The sequence below is a fragment of the Lucilia cuprina genome, chromosome 6 (assembly GCF_022045245.1).
Source record: "Lucilia cuprina isolate Lc7/37 chromosome 6, ASM2204524v1, whole genome shotgun sequence".
NCBI classification, from domain to species: Eukaryota; Metazoa; Arthropoda; class Insecta; order Diptera; family Calliphoridae; genus Lucilia; species Lucilia cuprina.
In genome coordinates, this window is record NC_060954.1 from 57,046,030 (window position 1) to 57,059,145 (window position 13,116).

A 13,116-nucleotide genomic window follows, 5' to 3' on the forward strand; every position below is an offset into this window, starting at 1 on the left:
ACAGAGAGAGGGACCCACAGAAACATATGTATACATTCTCTCTCTCTCTGCTCCTCTACATTTTATATTGATGATAGTGATTTTTTTCTTTTCATTCGTTTATATTTGTGTAGTTGGTCTACAATTACTTAAACAAAATAAAACTAATTTTTTTTATTATTTCTTACACTCCGCGTCCGCGTAACGTTCCAAGTACTCGTAGGAGATAAATGATTTTTTTATATGTTTATTTTATTTTTGTTCTATTTTCTCGGACGACTACTTGTTATTGGATGATGTTGTGAGAACACTCACGTTGCTATAAAACGACTGATGAATATGAAAAGAAACTAATAGCTCCGATGACTGAAAACTGCTGACTGACTCTGTAAAGCCAAAAGCAACAGCAACAACCAAAGCAAATACAAAAATTGTATACAAAAAAAAAATATAAAGGAAATGAAAAAAATCAACAACAACAACCAGGCAGTCAACAGTCTAAATATGTATAAAAAAGTTTATATCTCTACATACAAATATAAACATACATACTTACATAAATATCTACATTTATATTTATATGTATGTACAAAATAAAAGAGGTGTGTGACGGAGGAGAATACGCTATAACAAATCTACATAAATATATGTACATATTTACGTATATTCGTACATACATACATAAATGTATACTATACATATGATTGTGTGCCAGTACCAGGACTTTCTAAACAGCTGAGCGACGAGTATACGAAATAACAGATAAAAACAACAACACTAACAACCAAAACGACGACTACGTCAATATGAGTGTTAAACAATTAAGTGTTTTTTTTTAAAGCAGTTCTTTATGGAAAAAAATATTAACTGAAAGGGTTATATCGTAAATAAATCGGTAATTCTTAAATCTAAAGGAAACTTTTGTAAAGTATTGAGTAGCTCCGAATCGAAATTGAGAAATATATTAAAATATTAAGATTTCGAGGTATCGTGTCATAAAGTTTGAAACTCCTTTTTTGTGGTATTATTTGAAACGTTATTTGGTTTCTGGTTTTCGTAAATTTTCTAATTTTGTTGGATTGTCTTATATTTTTTGGGGTATATTGTAGATAGATGGGAAAAGACCCTACGAACTCGTTAACAATTTTTGATCCGAGATGAAATTAACTAAATACATACATGATTGTAGTTTTAGGAGACGCAGAATCAATTTCTGAATTTGTCAAACTCAAAATTATGCTTTTTGCAAATTACTCAATTGTCAAATTCATATCATATAGTAATTGTGTATATGCAGCTCTAACACTAGTATATATAATAGATACTATTTTCAACATTATATTATATACTAGATAACTTATATACTATATACAACAAAGTTTTAGATACTTTTCTTTCAAAAATTCCACATAAATACACGCAAACGCATAACTTTATATCTAATAATTTCATAGAAAAAAAATACAACAATAAAGAAATCATAATAAAAAACATATGAGGGTTTCATAACAAAAACAACAACCTACATAACATAATATAAATAAATAAACATACCCTTTGCTAAATTTAAAAACTACTACGTAGTTTCTTATTTTTAATCATATCACTTCTCTTTTCCTCTTGATTTTATGCTCTTATGTTTGTTGCCAACAACAAAGTGAAGAAAAAAACACTTATCACTAAGCTCGTAAAATTTTATGTTAGCGACAACAAACTACAAAGGTATAACAATATTTTTTTTTTTATTTATTAGGTTTTTCTTCTTGTAGTTTAGTGCTGGCTGTCATATTCTAAGCAACATGTAGCTGAACATATGATGATGAAAATGTAAACATTAATGTATATAAAATCTCTTTTAGTCTTTCTCTCAAGAAAATGTTGCTGTAAACAAGAAAATCATATGGTTTATTGTTTTTTTTTTGCAGATAAACACACTCAAGTTTAAAAATATTAATATGTGTGTGAGTGTGTGTTATCATTTTTTCTTTTTTGTACATAATTTAATGTAGATATTTTGTTGTACAATATAAAGAAATGAAAATGTTATTTTTTACATTAGTTACATACCCACTCAGCTGTAAATAACAAAAACAAACAACAAAAAAACAAAGTAAAATCCCCAAAACCAATTCAATAAAGAAGCAAAAACAGACCCCAGCAATGTTAAAATGTTGCTTTTGAATGGGTTTTTTTAAAAGCAAAGTAGTCAGAGAAAATTGTTTTTTGAAAACTACTTGTATTATTTGAATATGCAAATAATGCAAAAATTCGAAAAGTCGTTTCAACTATAGTACCCTATTGCTTTTATTTTATGGCATCTTTCGTATTATGAATGGAAGTTTCAGTATTATTGTGCTTTTTTTAAATTTTTTTATATAGTCTATTCTATGTTCCCCATAGTCAACTCTATTATGAAGTCTATAGTCTAGTCTATAGTCTAGTCTATAGTCTAGTCTATAGTCTAGTCTATAGTCTAGTCTATAGTCTAGTCTATACTCTAGTCTATAGTCTAGTCTATAGTCTAGTCTATAGTCTAGTCTATAGTCTAGTCTATAGTCTAGTCTATAGTCTAGTCTATAGTTAGTCTATAGTCTAGTCTATAGTCTAGTCTATAGTCTAGTCTATAGTCTAGTCTATAGTCTAGTCTATAGTCTAGTCTATAGTCTAGTCTATAGTCTAGTCTATAGTCTAGTCTATAGTCTAGTCTATAGTCTAGTCTATAGTCTAGTCTATAGTCTAGTCTATAGTCTATAGTCTAGTCTATAGTCTAGTCTATAGTCTAGTCTATAGTCTAGTCTATAGTCTAGTCTATAGTCTAGTCTATAGTCTAGTTCTATAGTCTAGTCTATAGTCTAGTCTATAGTCTAGTCTATAGTCTAGTCTATAGTCTAGTCTTAGTCTAGTCTATAGTCTAGTCTATAGTCTAGTCTATAGTCTAGTCTATAGTCTAGTCTATAGTCTAGTCTATAGTCTAGTCTATAGTCTAGTCTATAGTCTAGTCTATAGTCTAGTCTATAGTCTAGTCTATAGTCTAGTCTATAGTCTAGTCTATAGTCTAGTCTATAGTCTAGTCTATAGTCTAGTCTATAGTCTAGTCTATAGTCTAGTCTATAGTCTAGTCTATAGTCTAGTCTATAGTCTAGTCTATAGTCTAGTCTATAGTCTAGTCTATAGTCTAGTCTATAGTTTAGTCTATAGTCTAGTCTGTATGAGACTTTTTTCTATACGAAAGTTTGGTAGGGTAAATGTACCAATAGTCGGCAGTTTAACTTTTTTCTCTTTTTCAAACTATCCCCCTAAAGAGTCGGTAATTGTTATTACGATGATTTTTAGTTATTTCAACTATGTGTTTAGTTAAGTTTTAGATCTATTTAACTTTTTTGAAAAACAAATAACTAGTTTTTAGTAATTTGTAAATTTTGTTAAAAACTCCACATTTTCCAATAGTCGGCACCAGTGTTCCTAAGTTCGACAAAAAATGTCCCTATAGTCGGCAGTGGATTTTTTGTTTAAAAAAAGCATATTTATTTATAGAAAAAAGTGATATATACACAATTTTCCAAAGAAAATATTTAATTAAATTTTTTTCTATAGAAATAATTGTAATAATATCGTTTTTTTGTAGAAACAATATGTTATAAAACATAATTATAATTGTAATAAGTATACATAATAACAATTTTTTCTATAGAAAAAGAGTTATACATGCAATTTCTGTACAATATTATATTTTTTGTTAGAGAAAAAAGTAATTTTTTATAGGGAAAAGTGTTTTATGTACGTTTTTTAAAGAAAAATCTTTATAAAAATATGCAATATCTATAGGAAAAAATATTTACATAAGTTTCGTAGAGGATATAATAATAAGAACACCTTTCTATAGAAAAATTGTCATACTAGGAATTTTCTATAAAAAAAACAGTTATACTCATAAATTTATGTAAAAACACAGTTAGAAGCAATATTGTTTAGAAAAAATTTCAATATGCAAAATTTTTAATAGAAAAAAACTGTATATACACATATTTTTTGTATAGAAAATTATATTCTGTAGTAAAAATTTGTAATCTTCTGTAGAAAAAGCTATTATAGAAGTAATTTTCTATAGAAAAAAAGGGTATACACACAATTTTCAAAGAGAAAAACTGATATACACATAATTTTTTGTATCAAAAATTGTTATACATAAAATTTTCTCTAGAAAAAAATTGTATACACATAATTCTCTATAGAAACAAATGTTGTACAATCAATTTTCTATAGAGGAAATTGAAAATATACATAAATTTTTATAGAGAAGTGTTATACATAATTTTTTTTACAAAAATAACTGGTTATACATATAATTTTTGAAGAGAAAAATTGTTATATAGAAATTTTTCATAGTATATACCCAATTTTCTATAGAGAAATAATAAATATTAGAGTGCCGACTATAGAATACGTATGATCGAACTTAATACCCAGTAGTCGGCACCCCTATGCCGACAATAAGAATTCATAAAAAAATTGTGTTCCTAATGGCGGCAGCGATTTAAAATTACAAAAAAATATATTTTTAACTAACTTTTTCACTTTAAATTGAATATTTCAACTGTTTTCTTTCATTTAAATCAATTTTTGTCAAATTAATCATTTAATTTCATATAAATATTCACTTGTTTAAGGTGGCACTAAAACTAAATTTTTTTTAAGATAACTGACAGTACTACAAATGCTGCAAAGCTGTCACTAAATAACGTCAAATATAGAGGAAATTAGTAATCCTACTTAAATTTACTCATTTCATAAAGCAAAAAGACCATATTTTCTATGAAATATAGATCAAACCTTAATAAATTTGTACAGCTTTTCTTATTTATTTACATTTTTATGTAAAAGATGCCGACTACTGGGTGATGCCGACATTAGGTGCATTTACCCTATATTAATTTTTTAAAAATATGTACCTATATACTTTTTTACAATTTCTTGTAATAAATAAAAAGACATTCACGTGGTCTTAATCTTGAATGTAATTTAAAAACAATTCTATAATCATAAAACACATTTGGTAAAACACACACACAAAATACATACATATCTACAACCTTGGAGATAATTTAACCCAAAAATAAAAACAAAAATATTATGAAAGGAAATAAAAATCTCTACAACAAATCCCATAAGATGGACACAGGTAGTGCCTACATAAAAACTGCCAACACTAGGAAAAACATGTACATACAACAGATAGGAAAATTATAATAGATTTTTCGAAAAGAAAAAAAACGTGATAATTTTATGAAACATGATAAAGTCAACTTTTAAGTGCTTTAATGCTGAGTATAGGGCAATGATAATATAATATTGTAATAAAAGTAAAATGAATAAAAGATAAGCACTTAAAAACATAACACACACTCATTTCAACATACTTATGGATGTATGTAGTTTACTCTCGCAACAATTACATAAAAACATTGTTGATATGACCAGAGAAAAAGAAATGTTTCTACTTTTTGGTTTTTGTTATGTTGAAAAAAACAACAACAAAATGTTTCAAGGTTTTAAAAGTTGTCTGTGTACTTAATTAAAAAAAAAAACAAGAACCACAATAACAGCAACAATAATGTACAAAAAATGAATCGGTACTTTGTTAAAAATGGGAACAGGGAAAAAGTGTTGTCAATATAGAGATAAAAAATTAAAAAAAATTAGTTTTGAATAAAAAAAAAACAGTTATACAAGAAATTTTTTGTAGGAAAAATGGCTGTTATATGGAATATTTCCATAGAAAAACTGTTATAAAGCTTTTTATAAAAATCAGCTAAAAATAAGAATGCTTTAGAAAAACCTTTATACAGAACCTTTCTAAGTCCTTTCGATCGTTGCGTAACTGAATGCGTAAACGTAATCAAAATGCAGAATAAAAGTGAATGACTTTTTGTCTTATGCGGGCTCTACATACTTAATTTAATGTTTCTTAGTGCAAAAGTGCAAAGTAACTTTTGAAAAATCAAAAAAGGACCAAAAAGTTCCCATTTATGGGTTCTCACTTATAGCGAATGTACATACTTAATTGCATGTTCCTAGGTTCAATATTATAGAATATTCAAATAGTACTATTTCAAAAACGAAAAAGTAACAAGAAGATCGAATTTTAAACTTTTCAACTTTTAGTATTTTATAAATAGCCGACTTTTTCCGTCTTTTTTGACCTTTTCCGATTTTTTTTTTTTTTGATTTTTTGACTATTTTCGACTTATTGACTATTTTATTACTTTTTTGAGATTTTCCGACGATTTTCGAGTTTTTGACTTTTTTTTAAATTTTCGACTATTTTTGACTTTTTTCTACAATTTTAGAGTTTTCAACTTTTTTCGACTTTTTGATTGTTTTCGACTTTTCCACTTTTTTCATAAACGATAGTCGAGTTATCGACTTTTTTGGAACCCTTGGGTGCATGTTACCTTGGTGAAGCATCCGCCTTAGGGTTATTGCAAACCCGGGGTATAAAGAGGTGGTCGGGACTAAAAATTGGTTACAGTCTACTGTTTGGCTTAGTCTTTGCATAGATTGAAAGAGGTCAGACCGGAGCAACGCATAATCTGGTATTACGGTCGCCAGATGCCCGCAGGACTATGTCCTGGCTGGTAAGTTGTAGAGGTTCCTTCCGGAATCTACATAGTGGCTGTGGTTTAAACTCAAATAAGTGGCGGCTAAAAGACTGTAGCATGGTAAAGCCAATATTTCTGGATTAGTTCTGTGCTTTTGCCGAAAACATCAAGATACCTCACAGAGGAGTGGCTGTATGACTAAGCGTTGGAAATGAGTTGGTATTAATTGGATATGGTACGGGATGAATGTGGGGTACGTCGGGCCTCACCCATCCGTCTACCTAAAATAAATGTGTCGTATGTTTTTCTCTTATGAATGTATCGTATGAATGAGATGTAGACGGTCTCTAGGTTCGATAGCTCGAGTACTTCAGCAAATTGCTTGCGCATGAACCGGTCAAAGTCAATGTACAAAAATTTCTTGAGTTCTTCATTGAAGGGTAAAGGGGCGATGGTAGACCGTTCTCAAGTCTACCCAGTGGATGAAAAAGAAGAGTATAAAAAGATTTAATACTGAAAAACGGAATCTTGTAAAGAAAATTTGTATATAGAAATTCTTTTTATATAGAAATTCTCTATAGAAAACCCGTTATGCAAAATGTTGTCTGTGTAAAGAAAACTATTTTTCATAAAAAAAATTTTAACCATTTTCCCTTTAAAATGGTATAAAATAAACGCTCAATTAACCACACTTTTTTGTTATAGCAACAAATTCACATGTTTGGATACTTTTGTTTTATATTGTTATTAACACTCTCTCATATATACAGAGAGAATAGCAACTACAATGAAATCAAACAAAACCCCACACTCTCAAGTAAATGCAAAGTGTTATATTTTAAAAAAAACTAATACAAGTGTGAATGTATGTAGGTTTTTTGCTAGACTAATAGGAGATGGGAGAAATAGTATGGATAGATAAAAATAATAACAGAGAAAAAAATAAAAATAAAAAATAAATAAAAATGAAAACAAATAAAGCACACATTTGTACATACAAACAGATAGACATATGGAAGTATAAAAATGTAAATGGGAAAGTGTGTTTGGATATGTGTTAATAACGTTTTATTTATATTCTCAATCAGCTGTTTTTTGTGATCATTTTTATATTATTATTTTTTGTATTGTTTACCTCTCTCGTCGTCGTCGCGTCGTCGTTGTCTTCTTCTTATTAATATTTATTGATATTATTATCTTGACGTTTATTTATTGTTGTTACGAAATATATTATGTTGTTGTTGCTGCTGTTATATACAGCAATGTTTTGTTTTTTTTTTAAACCAACAACTTTGTAAAGAAAAGAATGATTTTGAGTTTTTTGTTGTTATTAATTAACTAAACACGTATTGAAAACTATTTGATATTGTTATTAGTTTATTTTATTTACTTTTAAATAGTTAAAACGTAATTTAGTTTTATTTGTTATAAAATTTAAAAAGAAAAACAAGGGGAAATAGTAGAAATTGAAACTAAAAATGTAAAAGAAAACAGAAGCAATATTAAACAAAAATAAACGAAAATAATGAAAAATTTGTACCGAAACATGTTGTGCAATATAAATTTAATGTTGCTAAAGCATAAATAACGGTATTGATATACATATTACGAACACATATGATTTGTTACATGGAAAATGTAGTTACAAATGGCTTCATGATTACTTTGTACAATTAATTTTCCAAAAGAAAAAAACTCTAGAGCATTTTTTTTATTAAAACTTTTATACAGAAATTTCTCTATGAGAATGCGCGCACCGTTAAGTTGGAGGTCCACACTACGCGTTCTACGCTTTCTCGCATTCTATGCGTCTGTCAAAATATTAGAATCAATGTATTTATATACTTAAAGTTTTAAGCTCAAAAGCGTAGAATGTCTTGACGCGTAGAATGCTTAAAGTAGATCTACTTTCAACTTTTATAAGTGTCACAAGCGGCGCACGAACATGTCAGCTGATTTTGACATTTTATATTCATTATTTAATGCGTATTTATTAATTTAAATAAATTAAAATGATTTCAATGATGAAAAAATAAATAAAATCTGTAGAAAAATGCAAAGTTTTTTAAAAATGAAACAACAATTTTACGCTTTAAAGGAGTAGCATTAACTTGAAGCGTAGAACGCGAAGTAGGTATAAAAAGCGCGTAATGCTTTGACGCGATGACGCCTAGTGTGGACCTCCGGTTTTAAACTGATTCAGACCAATTATGAGAAATTATTCTACAGCGGATTCTACGAGGGAACAAACTGTTATACTGATAAATGTCCTAAAGAAGTGTGGACCTCCGGTTTTAAACTGATTCAGACCAATTATGAGAAATTATTCTACAGCAGATTCTACGGGGGAACAAACTGTTATACTGATAAATGTCCTAAAGAAGTCTTATAGAAACATTTTTCTAAAAAAGAATTGCTAAAACGGTAATTTTATAAAGAAAAATTTAGTATAGACATTTTTTACAGGAAAAAAACTGTTATACAAACTATTATTTATAGTTTGTGTAACAGTTATACAAACTATTATTTATATAAAAACTGTTAGATTAAAACAAAATGCTCTTATATAAATAGAGAAAATTCTTCAGAAAAAAACTATTATACAGAAACATCTCTATATCGGGGGATTTCGGGATTTCAGCTGTATGGGGGCTAGGTGAAATAATGGACCGATATTCAATAGGCGTCGTCTATGGTACCATATAAGATCATGTGCCAAATTTTATTGAATTATCTCCAAAATTGCGACCTGTAGTTCGATTACAAAGTTTACAAGCCCTTTTCAGGGGTTCAGTTGTATGGGGTCTAGGTGAAATAATGGGCCGATGTAAAACATTTTCAATAGGCGTCGTCTATGGTACCATATAAGATCATGTGCAAAATTTCATTGAATTATCTCTAAAATTGCGACTTGTAGTTTGATTACAAGTTTTACAAGCCCTATTCGGTGGTTCAGTTGTATGGGGGCTAGGTGAAATAATGAACCGATGTTAACCATTTTCAATAGGCGTCGTCTATGGTACCATATAAGAATTATCTTCAAAATTGCGACCTGCAGTTTGATTACAAATTTAACAAGCCCTTTTCGGGGGTTCAATTGTATGAGGGCTAGGTGAAATAATGGACCGATCTTGACCAGTAGGCTTCGTCTTTGGGGCAATATAATGTCATGTACCAAATTTAATTGAATTATCTTCAAAATTGCGACCTGTAGTTTGATTACTCATTTAACAAGCCCTTTTCGGGGGTCAGTTGTATGGGAGCTAGATGAAATAATGGGACGATGTAAACCATTTTCAATAGGCGTCGTCTACGGTACTATAGACGATTATGTGCCAAATTTCATTGAATTATCTCCAAAATTGCGACCTGTATTTTGATTACAAAGTTTACAAGCCATATTTGGGGGTTCAGTTATATGGGGTCTATCTGAAATAATGGAACGATGTTAACCATTTTCAATAGGCGTCGTCTACGGTACTATAGACGATCATGTGCCAATTTTTATTGAATTATCTCCAAACTTGCGACCTGTAGTTTGATTACAATTTTACAAGCCCTATTCGGGGGTTCAGTTGTATAGGGGCTAGGTAAAATAATGGACCGATCTTGACCAGTAGGCTTCGTCTTTGGGGCAATAGAATGTCATGTACCTAATTTCATTGAATTATCTTCAAAATTGCGACCTGTACTTCGATTACAAGGTTTACATGGACGGACGGGCGGACATAGCTATATCAACTAAGAAAATGGTTCTGAGCCGATTGGTACACTTTAAGGTGGGTATAGGACCAATATTATTGTGCGTTACAAACATCGGCACAAACCCAATATAAACTCCCTACTAAAGTAGGGTATATAAATGGACTTAAGTAACCTTTTTTTGAACAAATTATTATTAAATTAAATTATGTCTATAGATTGGTAAATTTAAAATTAATAACATTAGCTAGATATAATATTGCATATAACGTTTATTTCCCTCGGTCCCTCATCTTTTTAACACAATTAAGAGAGAATGTTGAAAAAAAAATTTGTTGATTCATTGAAAATTTTCCATTTTTTAGGAAAAAAATAAAGAGGAAAATTTTAATTGAATAATATACAAAAAAAATAAATGCGTAAAGTAGAAAAATAACAAAATTTATGTACATACATATATATGTGGGTCATCAAACGTAATCAAAATCATAAGCAACTTTAATATAATGATAATAATAATGATGATGATGATGATGATTACCATAAGCATCTTCTTACGGAGTCAGCTAATAAGTAGTCATAAGTAATTTTTGCAGTCATGCACAATTTGTTTGTGATTAGATCATATTGTGTTGGATTTTTTTTTGTTGCTATTTGCAGTTTTTGTTTTTCATTAATTAACCCATTTTGAACCAAATGTTGAAAACATATTTATTGATTTAAAATTCATTATTACATTTTTTGTCATAAAACTACAAGTCAATTGCTTACTTTACGCTTACTAAGTAATCTAGCTTAAGACCAATTGCCCGTCTAATGCCTACATGTAATGTATAGTACGGTAAGCTTCAACTTAATAAGTTTAAAAGATTATTTTCTAATTAATTTCAATACGTTCGAAAACAGTTTAAGAATTTTAAAGGTCACCCTATGATAACAAACAAAAAATTTCATTCAATTTTTATAAACAAGTACGTCATATTTGTTTGGCATGAATCACATGAATGATTGTTTCATTTTCTTTTGATTCAGTAAATATCTACTATTCATAGGTAATTGATAGCGAAAATTTCCTATTTATAGTGTATGTTTAATTTACGGAAAATAATTTTATTTTATAACTAGAACTTTGTTCGTTTTTTATTTTTTTTTTTTGTATTTTATTTAAAACTGCATATAATAATAAATTAAAATAGCAAATGTATTTAAAAAAGTAGATTCCCAGTAGATACTTTGACATTTAAAATTCAAGGTTTTAGAAAAAAGCTTTCTTTAAACATAAGAAATTTCAATGTCATGTTTATATTAAGAAGAAGAAAAACATGTGAAATATATAGTCGTTTGGATACGACTGCATGAAAGGTTTGGGGTTATACACATCTATAATATGGAGAAAAAAAAACTGTTATACAACACATTTTCTGCAGGCAAGTTCTATCTATCTATCTATCTATCTATCTATCTATCTATCTATCTATCTATCTTTCTATCTTTCTATCTTTCTATCTATCTATCTATCTATCTATCTATCTATCTATCTATCTATCTATCTATCTATCTATCTATCTATCTATCTATCTATCTATCTATCTATCTATCTATCTATCTATCTATCTATCAATCTATCTATCAATCTATCTATCTATCCATCCAACTATCTATCTATATATTTCTTTCTACAAATTCATAACTCTAGATTGAACATAATTTGCTTGACGTTCACATATTAATTTAAATAACTAGTTAATATCTTTTTGTTTAGATTTAAGTCTGTAAATTGTCTAAATTTTAAATATTGTAATAAAAAATTTAAATTGCAAAAAAACCATAATCTAATAGAACATGTGGAGGAAGAATACTCATAAATAATGAAAATAAAGAAGAGCTGCAAATGGTGTCAACCAACTGCCTCTTTTATTAAGAAAAAGAAAAAAAAAAGCAAAAGAAAACAAAAACAAAAATAAAAAAAATAAAAGTCTCAACTGTTGGGTTTATGAACTTGCTGGGTCTGTGTCTTTTGCTCGTTTGGTGAGACATTGACTTTTACGATTAAATACTACAACAACAACAACAGCAGCAACAATAATCGCTATATTACAAAAATAAAACAACTTTGTATTACGACGTAGTTAACTTTGAAAGTTTGTTTACATTCTTTTCTCGCTCTCAAACCCTAAAAAAACATATAAAAGAAATAAACAGTTTTTCCTTTATATTCTTTGTAACTTTTATAATTTAAACATCACACTACAGCAACAACAATACCACCATATTGCGTATTATACAAAACAACAATAACAACTACATAAGTACTAAATCCTAAAGATACTCTGTTATGGACATTTGTTTATGAGGTAGACAATGATTTTTTCGTTAAAGAAGAAAGAAGTTTAAAGTTTTTTTTTTTTCAAAATATATTAAAGTTATAGATACATTTGTATCTTTGTATGTTTTTGTATATTGGTTTTGTTGTTTTTGTATTCTTGATTTGAAGGCAAACGAAAGAGAACTGAAAAGAAATACATATTAACAACAGACTACTAAAAGATCCCAGCAGTTCGACAAAGCGTCAATGCATACGAAAAAGACAGTAATTTCCACTAATAGTTAACCACCTGGATGATCGTAATTCGTATGTTTTGGGTCATTCGTCACGAATGTACCCTTTGTAATCGAGAATGAAGACAGTCGTCACTTTAGTGTCCTCTCTGTAAGCGGGAGTGGAGACAGTCGTCTCTTTACTGTCCTCAAGTAACCTAAAGATTATACTCTTAAAAGTTGTTTTTTTTTTTTGTTGTACTTCCGAAAGTAGTTATTTTACCCATCTTTTGGAGAA